The sequence below is a fragment of the Arachis hypogaea genome, chromosome 12 (genome assembly GCF_003086295.3).
Source record: "Arachis hypogaea cultivar Tifrunner chromosome 12, arahy.Tifrunner.gnm2.J5K5, whole genome shotgun sequence".
In the NCBI taxonomy this organism is placed as follows: Eukaryota; Viridiplantae; Streptophyta; class Magnoliopsida; order Fabales; family Fabaceae; genus Arachis; species Arachis hypogaea.
The window spans coordinates 42,634,106-42,647,676 of NC_092047.1; positions in this window are offsets into that span (position 1 = coordinate 42,634,106).

Consider the following 13,571-nt stretch of genomic DNA (forward strand, 5'->3'; position numbering starts at 1 on the left):
ATCCTGGGAGTTTTTATATACCTTGCACCATAGGAGACATAACAATTGAAAAGTCATTCTGTGACCTTGGTGCAAGCATAAACTTGATGCCTTTGTCTCTAATGAGGAAACTTCGAATTTGTGAGCTGAAATCCACATGAATACTCCTTCAAATGGCTGACAAATCCATCCAGCAAGCAGTTGGAGTTGTAGAGAATGTACTGGTAAAAGTGGGGAAATTCCTTCTCCCAACTGATTTTGTCATTTTGGATATGGAGGAGGACCCTAACACCCCCATCATCCTAGGGAGGCCTTTTCTTGCTACGGGCAGAGCATTGATAGATGTTGAAAAAGGGGAATTGTTGCTGAGAGTGCATGATGAGCACCTAGCATTCCATGTTTTTAAAACCCCACATGAGCCCACTCAAGAAGAAAAGTGTACGGAGGATAAGGCCAGAGATCAAAGTTTGAAGGAGGTAGTCAATGAGTTAGCTCCAAGACTTCCAAATCCATGCTTGAAAGAAGTAGAGATAGTGCAACAGACCAAAGAAATCAAGGAGGAACTAGATCCAAAACCTCCAGATGAGAAATTCAACATCTCAGATAAGGAACCACCAAGGCAGGGAGTATCTTTTGAGAAAAAAAAAGAAGAAGAGTCCAAGAGGGTGGAGAAACAAGAAGATCCCTACTGAAGGCTTTTCACCAGGGGATAAAGTAGTGTTAAACACCCAACCAATGAAGGTGTCCCCACAATCATCTGAATACTACACTGTGAACCGGGTCCTTTCACTTGAACACCTAGAGATCATCAAAAAGGAGACCGAAAGGAAGTTCATAGTAAGAGGAGAAAAGCTGAGCCACTATGCTTTTCAGCCTCCATAATCAAAGAACGAGATGTCAAGCTAGTGACAATAAAGAAGCGCTTGTTGGGAGGCAACCCAACCTGAGGTAGTTTTCTTTTCATAGCTGTTTCAATAAGAAGGTTGAGTAGTTTTGTCTGTATTACAAGGATCTAAGTTTGGTGTTGCACACCAAAATAATTTAAGGGAGAATGAAGGATTCTAAGTTTGGTTTTCCACCAAAATCTCATTTAAAAGCATATTCTCACCTCTTGCATAATGATAGCTCCAAGCAATCAGACAAATTATTCAACCAGTTAATTGCTTCTTAGTTTGGTTCCATAACCTTTAGCAAGGCCAAAAGAATTTATAAATGTACAACCTGTTGCATTAGAGACAGTGGCAAGGAATTAAGTTTGGTGTTCCCACACCAAATTGAATCCAAAAAGCCACACTCAATTTATGCATACTAACCAGTCACCTAAGGGCTTGAGAAGCAAGCAACTTTTGAGAATTGTGCAGGGAACGAACCACCATTTGAAGACATTATGCATCATGACTCAAAAGGGGCACAACAGAAGGAAGAACAAAAGAACTGCAAACCAATAGGTTGTATTTATACTTAACTTTTGCTGTTGAGAAATGCTTTGATTTATGTCTTGCTAAAGTGTTCATCTAGTTCAAGTAGATTCAATTTTCTTTTGCAATAAGTAAGCTAGTCCAAGTGTGTGCTTGTATGTTTACTTTCACTTAGCTAACTGCATGCTTTGTCCCCTGCATCTTTAATTCAATAAAAAGAAATGTTTGAATGTGAAGTGAGATAGTTCTCTGTTAGATAGAAGTACAATAAAAGTAAGTGGTGGTATGTATGTGTGATTGTATGATAGCTCACTTTTAGTGAATAAAAGAACTAGGATGTCTCCTTCTAAGTAGAAAGTGGCCTACTGTCTATGAATCTCAATCAAATAAAAGTTCTTGGTTAAAAAGAAAAACAAAAAGAGAAAAGAAAAAGCCAAAAAGTGGCAACAGAATAAAAGAAAATAAAAAGAAACAAAGCTAGACACCAATAGCTTGAACCTTAGAATATATGCCTGTGGTGTCTTTGTACTAGGATCTGCTTGGATTATTAAGTTCTTTGGAGTGCATCAACACTTGGTGACTTGGGTTAACTAACCCGGGATCATCAGCTGAAAGTCCACTATCAAGAGCAACCTAACTACAAGGCATTTAGTAACCCAAAGAGGTGCTGGGCATCAATGTTTTAAGAAGGAATGTGAGCCAAGTGTCTATAGTGAATAATGTGTCAAGTATAAAGAAAGAAAAGAACTTGTTACACATGACACTGAACTAAAGCTTTTAGAGAAAAAAATAATAGTCAAGGACAAAGGAATAATGAGAGGTCATAGCAGTGTGTTGCTTGATGCTTGAAGGAGACTTTCTAGGCCTAAAAGTCAATAAGAAGTGAGTGTTTACATATCCACAGAAAACCCCATGAACTACCAATAATACTCTGCTAGCATGAACATCCTCTTCCATTTCATTCTTTCTTCCCAATAATTCTTTTCTTGCTTGGGGACAAGCAAGCTTTAAGTTTGGTGTTGTGATGACAAGTCATCTTAGCCTAGTTTCACTAGCCTTTTTCTTTTGTTTTCGATTGATTTATGCACTTTCTTGAGCCATAAGCAAGCCAATTGGGTAGATTTCCATGTTTCCTTTGATTCAATCAACCATGTATGAATTAATGCAATTTCATGAGATTTTATGCTATAATTGTCATATATTATGAAAGAATAACAAACTCATGATTTTAAGCAAAGCTTTGATGTGTTTGGTTGATTGATGATAGGTGAAAAGAGTTTTGAAGAAGGTTGAAGAAAGAAGGAATGGCTAGGAGCAAGAGAGAACAAAAAGTTTGAGCAAAAGTTTGCCTCAAACTTTAGCTCAAACTTTTAAAAGAGTTGAAAACACTCCAGAGGAAAAAAAGCTTGAGCAAAAGTTTGACCTCAAACTTTAGCTCAAACTTTTGGGAAAAAAGCTTGAGAAAAAGTTTGACCTCAAACTTTAGCTCAAACTTTTGGGAGAAAAGCTTGAGCCAACGTTTGCCTCAAACTTTTTGGCAAACGTTGGCATCACAAAATCAATACCCTGGAGGAAAAAGCTTGCGCCAACGTTTGAGGTCAAACTTTTGCTCAAACGTTGGCGCGACACTTGCACACCCTGGAGGAAAAAGCTTGCGCCAACGTTTGAGGTCAAACTTTTGCTCAAACGTTGGCGCGACACTTGCACACCCTGGAGGAAAAAGCTTGCGCCAACGTTTGAGGTCAAACATTTGCTCAAACGTTGGCGCAACACACATTTACAAAGGGGCCAACGTTTGAGCAAAAGTTTGACCTCAAACTTTGGCTCAAACGTTGGTAGCAGCAAGGTGAAGCCATCTGGTATAAAAAGTTTGAGTAAAAGTTTGACCTCAAACTTTTACTCAAACTTTTACTCAAGCTTTTATGTTTTTCAACCCGGTTCACAATGGATCTTTCTCCAACTCCAAGAGCAATCAACCAAGGCCTTTATCAACCCAATTCCATCAAGAACAAAGGCCCAATTCAAGGCTTGAAGACCATTTGAAGAAAGTGTATAAATAGCTTAGGATTTAAGTTCTCAAGGAGTTTTTTTGGGAACTTTCCGTTTTAGTTTTGCTGAGAGCTTTTGGTTTTGGAATTTTATGAGTTTCTGAGTTTCGGAGAGGAGAATTGAATTCTCTTCTTCTTAGTTTTCTTGTTTTCAATTTCAATTACATTTGTCTTGGATCTTGGGTTGAAGAATTGAGGAAATTATGTCTCAATTTCACCTTGAGATCTCTCTGTCTCACTTTGCTGCACTTTTGGAAATTGAATTTGGTTTTGCTTCTTCTACTGCTTGATCTTTAAATTCTCTTGCAATTGATTTCTGGATTAGATCTAGGAAGGCATTGAGGTCTAGACTTGGTTATCTAGTCTCTTGGGTCCTGAGATCTGAAATTCCCATTTTATTTCTCTGTTGAACGCTTCTTCAAGCGATTTACATTTTCTGTTTGAGATCTATTGCAATTAAATCCATCTTTTACTTCCCTGCTTGTTGCAATTTTACTTTTCCTTGTTTAAATTCTGCAAATCCACTTCCCAATTCCCTTTACAATTCAAGCCATTTACATTTCTTGCACTTTAAGATTCTGCAATTTACATTTCTTGCGTTCTAAGTTTCTGCCATTTAATTTCTTGTTCTTTAAAATTCAGCACTTTATTTTCTGTTCTCTTTAATTTCATGCAATTTACCCATTCCCTTTACTTTCCATGCAATTTAAATTCTGTTTATCACAAATCACTCAACCAAATCTTGATTCGCTTGACTAAATCAACCACTAAACTAAAATTGCTCAATCCTTCAATCCCTGTGGGATCGACCTCACTCCCGTGAGTTTTTATTACTTGATGCGACCCGGTGCACTTGCCGGTTAGATTTGTGTGTTTGGAATTCATTTTCCAAAAATATACATCACACCGCACGGCTATTCATCTGTCGGTTCTCGATCATACTGGAATAGGATTCAGTAATCCTTTTGAGTCTGTCACTACGCCCAGCACTCGCGAGTTTGAAGCTCGTCACAGCCATCCCTTTCCAGATCCTACTCAGAATACCACAGACAAGGTTTAGACTTTCCGGATCTCAAGAATGGCCACCAATAGTTCTAGCCTATACCACGAAGACTCTGATTAAGGAATCCCAGAGATACTCATTCAATCTAAGGTAGAACAGAAGTGGTTGTCAGGCACGCGTTCATAGGTTGAGAATGATGATGAGTGTCATGATCATCACATTCATATTGAGGTGCGAATGAATATCTTAGAATCGGAATAAGCTTGAATTGAGTAGAAAAACAATAGTACTTTGTATTAATTCATGAGGAACAGCAGAGCTCCACACCTTAATCTATAGTGTGTAGAAACTCTACCGTTGAAAATACATAAGTGATAGAGGTCCAGGCATGGCCTAGTGGCCAGCCTCTATGATCTAAGAACTAAACGTCCAGAGATGATCAAAAGATCTCCCTGATACAATAGTAAAAAGTTCTATTTATAATAAACTAGTTACTAGGGTTACAGAAATAGGTAAATGATGCAGAAATCCACTTTCGGGGTCCACTTGGTGTGTGCTTGGGTTGAGCATTGAGCTTTACACCTGTAGAGACTTCTCTTGGAGTTGAACGCTAGTTTGTAACCTGTTTCTGGCGTTTAACTCCACTTTGCAACCTGTTTCTGGCGTTTAACTCCAGAATAAGGCAGAAAGCTGGCGTTGAACGCTAGTTTACGTTGTCTAAACTCGGACAAAGTATGGACTATTATATATTTCTGGAAAGCCCTGGATGTATAATTTCCAACGCAATTGAGAGCGCGCCATTTGAAGTTATGTAACTCCAGAAAATCCACTTTGAGTGCAGGGAGGTCAGAATCCAACAGCATCTGCAGTCCTTCTTCAACCTCTGAATTTGATTTTTGCTCAAGTCCCTCAATTTCAGCCAGAAAATACCTGAAATCACAGAAAAACACACAAACTCATAGTAAAGTCCAAAAATGTGATTTTTATTTAAAAGCTAATAAAAATATACTGAAAACTAACTAAATCATACTGAAAACTATGTAAAAACAATGCTAAAAAGCGTATAAATTATCCGCTCATCAACGCGGTCGCGTGGTTGACGCGATTGCGTGGGTGGCCAATATTGGGAGATGACGCGGATGCGTGGGGCACGCGTTCGCGTGGTAGGGACTGTGCGTCCAGCGCCAATCCAGCACCACTCTAGCACAACTTTCTGCCATGTACCCTCTTTTACGTCGATTTTCAGGTCACGCGTCCGCGTGGGTGACGCGGACGCGTGGAAGGCAATTCTCCCACATGACGCGGACGCGTTAGCGACGTGGTCGCGTGGGGCAATTTATGCCAAAGGCACGCCTCCAACCACACTCTCGCGTGACTTTCTGTTCGATTTCTTATTCTTTCTGAGCCACCTGTGACGCGGACGCGTTGGCGACGCTGTCGCGTCGCGTGCTCTCCCTCTTTTTTTTTTTAAGAAAAATATGCAAATGCAGATGCAAGCTAAATGTGCTAATAAAGTGAGTTATTGAAAAAAAACTAAGAATAAAGAAAGGAACGATCATACCATGGTGGGTTATCTCCCACCTAGCACTTTGCTTTAACATCCTTAAGTTGGACGCTCCACTAGCTCAGTCTTTTGCTGTGGGTGGATCCTCCAAGAGGAAGATCTCTAGCTCCCTGGGTTTCGCCTTCGCCTCATGATATAGCTTCAGGCGATGTCCATTAACTTTGATGAATTCAGAGCTTGAAGGATGACTCAGGTGGAAAACTTCGTATGGATCAACCTTCTCCACTCTATATGGACCTTCCCATCTTGATCTTAACTTGCTTGGCATGAGTCTCAGTCTAGAGTTGTAAAGGAGGACAAAGTCCCCAGGTTGGAACTCTCTCCTTTTGATGTACTTATCATGCACAGCCTTCATCTTTTCCTTGTACAGTCTTGAGTTCTCATAAGCTTCTAGGTGTAGGCTCTCTAATTCTAGCAGTTGCAACTTTCTCTCAGTTCCAACCTTCTCAAATTCTATATTGCACTCCTTTACTACCCAAAAGGCTTTGTGCTCTACCTCTACTGGGAGGTGACAGGCCTTTCCATAAACTAAGCGGACGGGACTCATCCCAATGGGTGTCTTGTATGCAGTTCTGTATGCCCAGAGTGCATCTTGTAGCCTGGTGCTCCAGTCTCTTCTATTAGGTTTGACTATCTTCTGCAATATACTCTTTATCTCTCTGTTAGACACCTCAGCTTACCTATTAGTCTGGGGATAGTAGGTTGTTGCCACTTTATGAACTATCCCATGCTTCTTCAGTAATCCTGTTAGTCTCCTGTTACAGAAATGGGTGCCTTGATCGCTCATGATTGCTCGTGGTGATCCAAAGCGACAAATAATGTGGTTTCTAACAAAGGAAACAACAGTGTTAGCATCATCAGTGTGGGTAGGAATTGCTTCCACCCATTTAGAAACGTAATCTACTGCTAACAGTATATAAAAATAACCATTAGAATTCGAAAATGGACCCATAAAGTCAATGCCCCAAACATAAAAAATTTCACAGAAAAGCATAGTCTGTTGAGGCAACTCATCCCTCTTGGATATATTACCAAACCTTTGGCATGGGGAACAAGATTTACAAAATTCAGCAGCGTCTTTAAAAAGGGTAGGCCACCAGAATCTACAGTCTAAAATTTTTCTGGCTGTTCTTTGAGGGCCAAAATGTCCTCCACTCTCAGATGAGTGACAGGCCTCTAAAATGGACTGGAATTCTGATTGAGGCACACATCGCCTAATTACTTGGTGAGCGCCATATCTCCATAAATATGGGTCATCCCATATATAATATTTGGACTCACTTTTCAGCTTCTCTCTTTGATGCTTAGTAAAGTTTGGAGGAAAGGTGCGGCTAACTAGATAATTAGCTACAGGTGCATACCAAGGGATTACTTCAGATACTGCTTGTAAGTCATCAAACGGGAAATTATCATTTATAGGAGTGGCGGTATCCTTAATGTGCTCAAGGCGACTCAAGTGGTCTGCCACTAGATTCTGGTAACCACTCCTATCCTTAATTTCTAAATCAAATTCTTGTAGTAGCAGTATCCAACGTATAAGCCTTGGTTTGGACTCCTTTTTAGCTAATAAATACTTTAGAGTTGCATGGTCTGAGTACACTACTACTTTAGTACCAAGTAAATAGGCTCGGAATTCATCCAGAGCAAAAACAATAGCAAGAAGCTCTTTCTCAGTAGTAGTGTAGTTAGACTGAGCAGTGTCTAAAGTCTTAGACGCATAAGCAATTACAAAAGGATCCTTACCTTCACGCTGAGCCAGCGCTGCTCCTACTGCATGTTTGGAAGCATCGCACATGATTTCAAATGGCTGGCTCCAGTCAGGTCCTCTCACAATTGGAGCTTGAGTCAGGGCATTCTTCAGCTTATCAAACACTTGTTTGCAATCCTCACTGAACTCGAACTCAATATCTTTCCGCAGTAGTCTGGATAAGGGTAGTGCTACCTTACTAAAGTCCTTAATGAATCTCTGGTAAAAACCTGCATGGCCAAGGAACGAACGAATTTCCCTCACAGAGGAGGGGTAAGGTAAACTAGAAATAACATCCACCTTTGCTGGATCTACGGAAATGCCAGTATTAGATACAACATGTCCATGTACAATCCCTTGTTTTACCATAAAGTGACATTTTTCAAAATTCAATACAAGGTTCGTACTGACACATCTATCTAATACTCGAGATAAACTATCCAAGCAAAGGCTAAATGAATCACCATAAACGTTAAAATCATCCATAAAAACCTCCATACAGTCCTCAATAAGGTCAGAGAAAAGACTCATCATGCACCTTTGGAAAGTAGCTGGTGCATTGCACAAACCAAAGGGCATTCTCTTATAAGCATAAGGGCCAAAAGGACAGGTGAAAGTAGTCTTTTCTTGATCTTCAGGGGCTATATGGATTTTAAAATAGCCTGTATAATCATCTAAAAAGCAATAATGGGATTTACCTGACAGGCAATCAAGCATCTGATCAATGAATGGCAAGGGGTAATGATCCTTGCGAGTGGCTTGGTTAAGACGCCTATAGTCAATGCAAACTCTCCATGAATTCTGCACTCTAGTTGTCAGAAGCTCTCCATGCTCATTTCTTACTGTTGTGATTCCAGACTTCTTGGGCACCACTTGTACTGGACTGACCCATTCGCTATCTGAGATGGGGTAAATAATATCTGCTTCAAGTAGCCTGGTCACTTCTTTCTTGACAACTTCTAAGATGGTGGGATTTAGTCTTCTCTGAGGTTGACGGACAGGCTTTTCTCCCTCTTCTAGGAATATTCTGTGCTCACAAATTTGAGGGCTGATGCCTACTATATCTGCTAGGCTCCATCCAATTGCTTTCTTGTGTTTTCTCAGTATATTGAGTAGCTGTTCTTCTTGTTGGGGAGTGAGTTCCCTTGCAATAATTACTGGAAATCTCTGCTTGTCCTCAAGGTAAGCATACTTGAGGTGTGGAGGGAGGGGCTTTAATTCCAATTTCTGCTCATGGTCAGGCTCTGGATTATCTGGGGCAGGTGATAATGGCAAAGTGCCCTCATTGTCCTCCAAGAGTGTCCCCACACTTGGACCTTGTCCTGTGTACTTCTCTTCTAACTCCTCCTGGTGAACTTCAGCCACAGTTTCATCTATGATGTCACACTGGGAGATAGAAAGGTCATCCGGAGGGTGCTTCATGGCCCTATTTAAACTGAATTTCACTATTCTGCCATCTATTTCAAAAGAATAAGTTCCAGAAAATGCGTCCAGCTTGAACTTTGAAGTCTTCAGGAATGGTCTTCCAAGCAGGATTGATGATGGTCGTCTTAAGTCATTAGGGGGCATTTCCAGAATATAGAAGTCAATGGGAAACGTAAGTCCCTTAATACTCATAAATACATCTTCAGCAACTCCAACCACTGTAATAATGCTTTTATCTGCTAACACAAAACGAGCTGCCGACCTTTTTAAGGGAGGGAGCCTCAAAGTATCATATATAGACAAAGGCATTATACTAACGCATGCTCCTAAATCAACACATGTAGTAAGAAAATATCACACCACCAATAGTACAATTAACCATACATGGACCTGGATCACTACACTTTTCAGGTATACCTCCAATTAAGGCAGATATAGAACTACCTAAAGGAATAGTTTCTAATTCATTAATTTTGTCTTTATGTATGCATAAATCTTTTAGAAATTTTGCGTATTTAGGTACCTGCTGAATAACATCAAAAAGGGGAACAGTTACCTCAACCTTTTTGAATATTTCTACCATTTTAGGATCAAGTTCCATCTGCTTCCTGGGCTTCCTTGCAATTTGTGGAAATGGAATAGGGAGGGAGTTTTCTATAGGGTCTGCCTCCTTGGGTGCTTCTTTCTATGGTTGAGCCTCTACTTCTTCACCCATGTCTTGTATTGCCTCTTCCTCTTCAGCATCCTCTACTTCTACCACCTCTTCAGCTGAGGCGTGTTCTGATGGGATTGGCTCCTCCTGATTCCTCTCTTGTAGTGTGGTTCCGGACCTTAGGGTGATGGCATTGATGCCACCCTTTGGATTAGGTAAGGGTTGAGAAGGAATTCCACTGGAGCTTGCATGTTGAGTGTTTGAAGTGTTGGGTGATGCCAGCTGAGAGATAAGAGCTTGTATAGCGAATGCTAGGCCATTAAGTGAACTTTCACTACAAGAAAAAAGGCCTGTCGGCACCCTTTTTTCTTGCCACGCTTTTAAAGCGTGCCCAAAAGTGGTCTATGGGCACGGTTTTGCGAGGGTGGCCATTGATTTGTTATTTGGCCACGTTTTTTTGCCACGCTTGAAAAGCGTGGCCATAGAGAGAAATCGGCACGCTTTTATGAGGGTGGCCACTTATTTAAAATTTGGCCACGGTTTTTTATCGCTACGCTTGAAAAGCGTGGCCATAGAGGGAAATTGGCACGCTTTTGAAGCGTGGCAAAATGGTTTTGTTATCGTTACATTTTTAAAGCGTGGCCTTTCCTCTAAATCTTTCAGCTCGCTTTATAAGCATGGCCACAGAGTTCCAAAAAAAAAATTCCACCCCTGTCTTAATTCGAAGCAAACAGTTTACACAACAACCCCCTAACAACACTTCTTCCTTTCTTCGAAACACACCCTCCTCTTCTTTGAAACAATGCCTTAAAAGCGAAAACCCTAACACAGAGCTCATCACCCTAACGGCGGCGACGCTCTTCACCTAACATAGAGCTCATCGCCAGTGCTCTCACTCTCTCCCCCAATAACACTCTTTGGTCAACATCGTTCCAACCCTCTCTAGCAACCCCTCCCTAGGTGCCACCTCTGCCGGTGTCGGCGCTCCTTCCGTCTCTCCTGTAAACACCTATCCCTCCTTCGGCGGTGACTCACTCTGGTAAGGCCTCCCTCGGCACTCACTCTCTATCGCAAACCCTCTATCGACGCTCACTCTCTCTCGCAAACCCTCAATCGTCACTCCTCCCTCCATGGTTCAGCACCCGCCACGTTGCCGTCTCCCTCTCTGAAGTCATCGCGCCGCCGTCTCCATCTTCTTCACTCGTCGCACCTCCGTCAGCCACGTTCAGCGTTCGCAGCACTGTGGTAAATTATCTGTTCAAAATTTTTCTTGATCTGATTATTTGTTTTTGAATTTGATTTTTTGTTTTGATTTTGTTGGTTCTTCATTTTTTTTCTGATTTTTCTAAATTTCTATTTTTTGTTCTAATCTGATATTTGGTTTAGGGTTTTTTGCTATAGAGTAACTTTAGTTGGGTAGGTTATAGGCTATTATTTTTGCTATAGAGTAACTTGGTAAGGGTACCTTTCCCTGCTTGATTTGTTACGAAGACTATTTAATATATTTCAATACTTAAATATATTTAATATTCAATTAGGATTTTATCCAAATTGCAGGACATTTAAGAGGCACATGCAGGGCAAATAGTTGCTGTATTTGGTGTTGATTGTGCATCAGGTTCGTCTTTTGTCCTTGCCCTAACCTATTGATGTCTGGAATCCTATATTGTACCTTTATTTATTCAAGATTTAATTAAGGGTCTTGTTAACAAGTGTTAAGGCACTTGCTAAGAATACTATAAGAATAAGTAAATGTTAATTTTTTTAATTTTTCTGTGCACTTAATGCAAACCAAAACTTTTCTATTTTCTCTCTTAACCAATTCCCATAGGAAACTCTTAAGTTAAATCTTTTAAATTAATTTGTAAGGCTCTAATTGTATAGTTTGATGAAATTTTTAAGGTTTAATTACGTCACTCCTTCTCAACAGCTGTTAAACATTCTGAATTTCTGATAATTGAGTCTTTGTTGTTAGCAGTCTCTGCCTATTGATGTAGAGAATGAATTACACTCTATTTTGAACTTAATATTGTAGTAATATGTTGCCTAAGTTAGTTTTATATTTGCCTTAATACATGTTACTTGTCTAACTTTTTTCCATCCATTGGTTATTAGGAGATACGTTTACTGATGGATCAGTTAAATACACAATGACTTCCATGAATGTTCCTAAACCTGTAATGTCATTAGCTGTATAGCCAGTTTCAAAAGATTCTGGAGGGCAAGTAAGTAGTTTCTTTATGTAACACACTGACCACCCTGTCCCAGCTTATCAAGTATTTGATTTTCTTGGTATATCACTTGTAGTTTTCAAAATCTTTGAATCGCTTCCAAAAAGAGGATCCTACATTCCGTGTTGGTTTAGACCCAGAGAGTGGGCAGGTAATGTTCTATTCTATTTATCTAGATCATAAAAGTGGCAAATTTGTTATACTTGCAATGACATAGTTTACCTTTATCCAATTACAATAATTACAACTTTAGGAGAAATACTTAATGACAAACTGCTAGCATCAAAGATATAACTCCAAAAAATGTTTAATTGCAATTACAATTTTCAATACCCTATGGTTGGAGCATAGAAATCATGTGAATCAACCTTGCAAGAAATATAATGACTGTGACTCACTCTTGATTAACTTTCTCTCAAACAATCGCATGTTTAAATATGCATAGACCTTGCATGCAAGGCAAGATTAGGGAGTAGGCACTGTTTGAAGAACTGTTTGATCATTACGAGATTCCTTAATTATTTTTCTCCAAGTTTTAATTTACTGAATATTACAAGATAAATATGACGTTGTAGTGTGTAATTATATATTTTTTGTATTAGGCTGGATAAGTACTTTCTAAAAGATAAAAAAAAAGTGACTTATATTAATCTTTCAGCAAATTGTTTATTCATAAATTACTTTTTGAGAAGTTCCTTTTAATATAAGCGCTTGACAAAAGAGGCATTTTTGTCCATGTTAGTTTTTAAACAAATGTATTTCATTTTATATTCTTTTCTGTGTAGTTAGAAATAAAATTAAGTTGATGCATTACTAAAAAATTTTAAAGTTAGTCAAGAAAGTTTTGTTAAATAAAAGGTGTTGTGAATTAATAAACGAAGAAAGTATACATCGTGATTTTCAAACAATGTCATCCAATCTAAATGCATGTCTCTTAGGAACAGAAAATTGCTGGTATTCAAGGGCAATCAAATTTTAGATAGGGATTTTCATTTACTTCCAGACTTCTCCTTGTGTATAAATATCCTTTTTCTTTTCTCAATAAAAGTGTAATAATCCTGAGATTTAAAACAAATTGGTTAAAGCCTGCTTCTCTTTGCTGTGGTTCTGGGCTAACGGCTTCCATATGAAGTATCTTACTTTATGATAGCAGCTGATTGTGAATTTGTGATGATCCAACTTATCCCTAATCACCTTTTGTTTCTTGATTCTTAGTGAGTTCACTGTGTTTGCAGGTATATTGAACCACTTCTGGCAGGATCACCAACTAAATTCGAATTTGTAAATCTCCTTGTTGGGCAAGCTATTCCATCAGGTTTTATCCCTGCAATTGAAAAAGGTTTTAAGGAAGCCACCAACTCGTGAGTGAAATTTTCATCATTCACCATGAATGTACTAAAAACCACCGATAAATATAATGATGGAATAAGTGAGCATTCAAAAGTAATTTATGGGGACTAAGAATGTAATATTGAGGAAGCCAAAGTTCATTCATTGGCATATT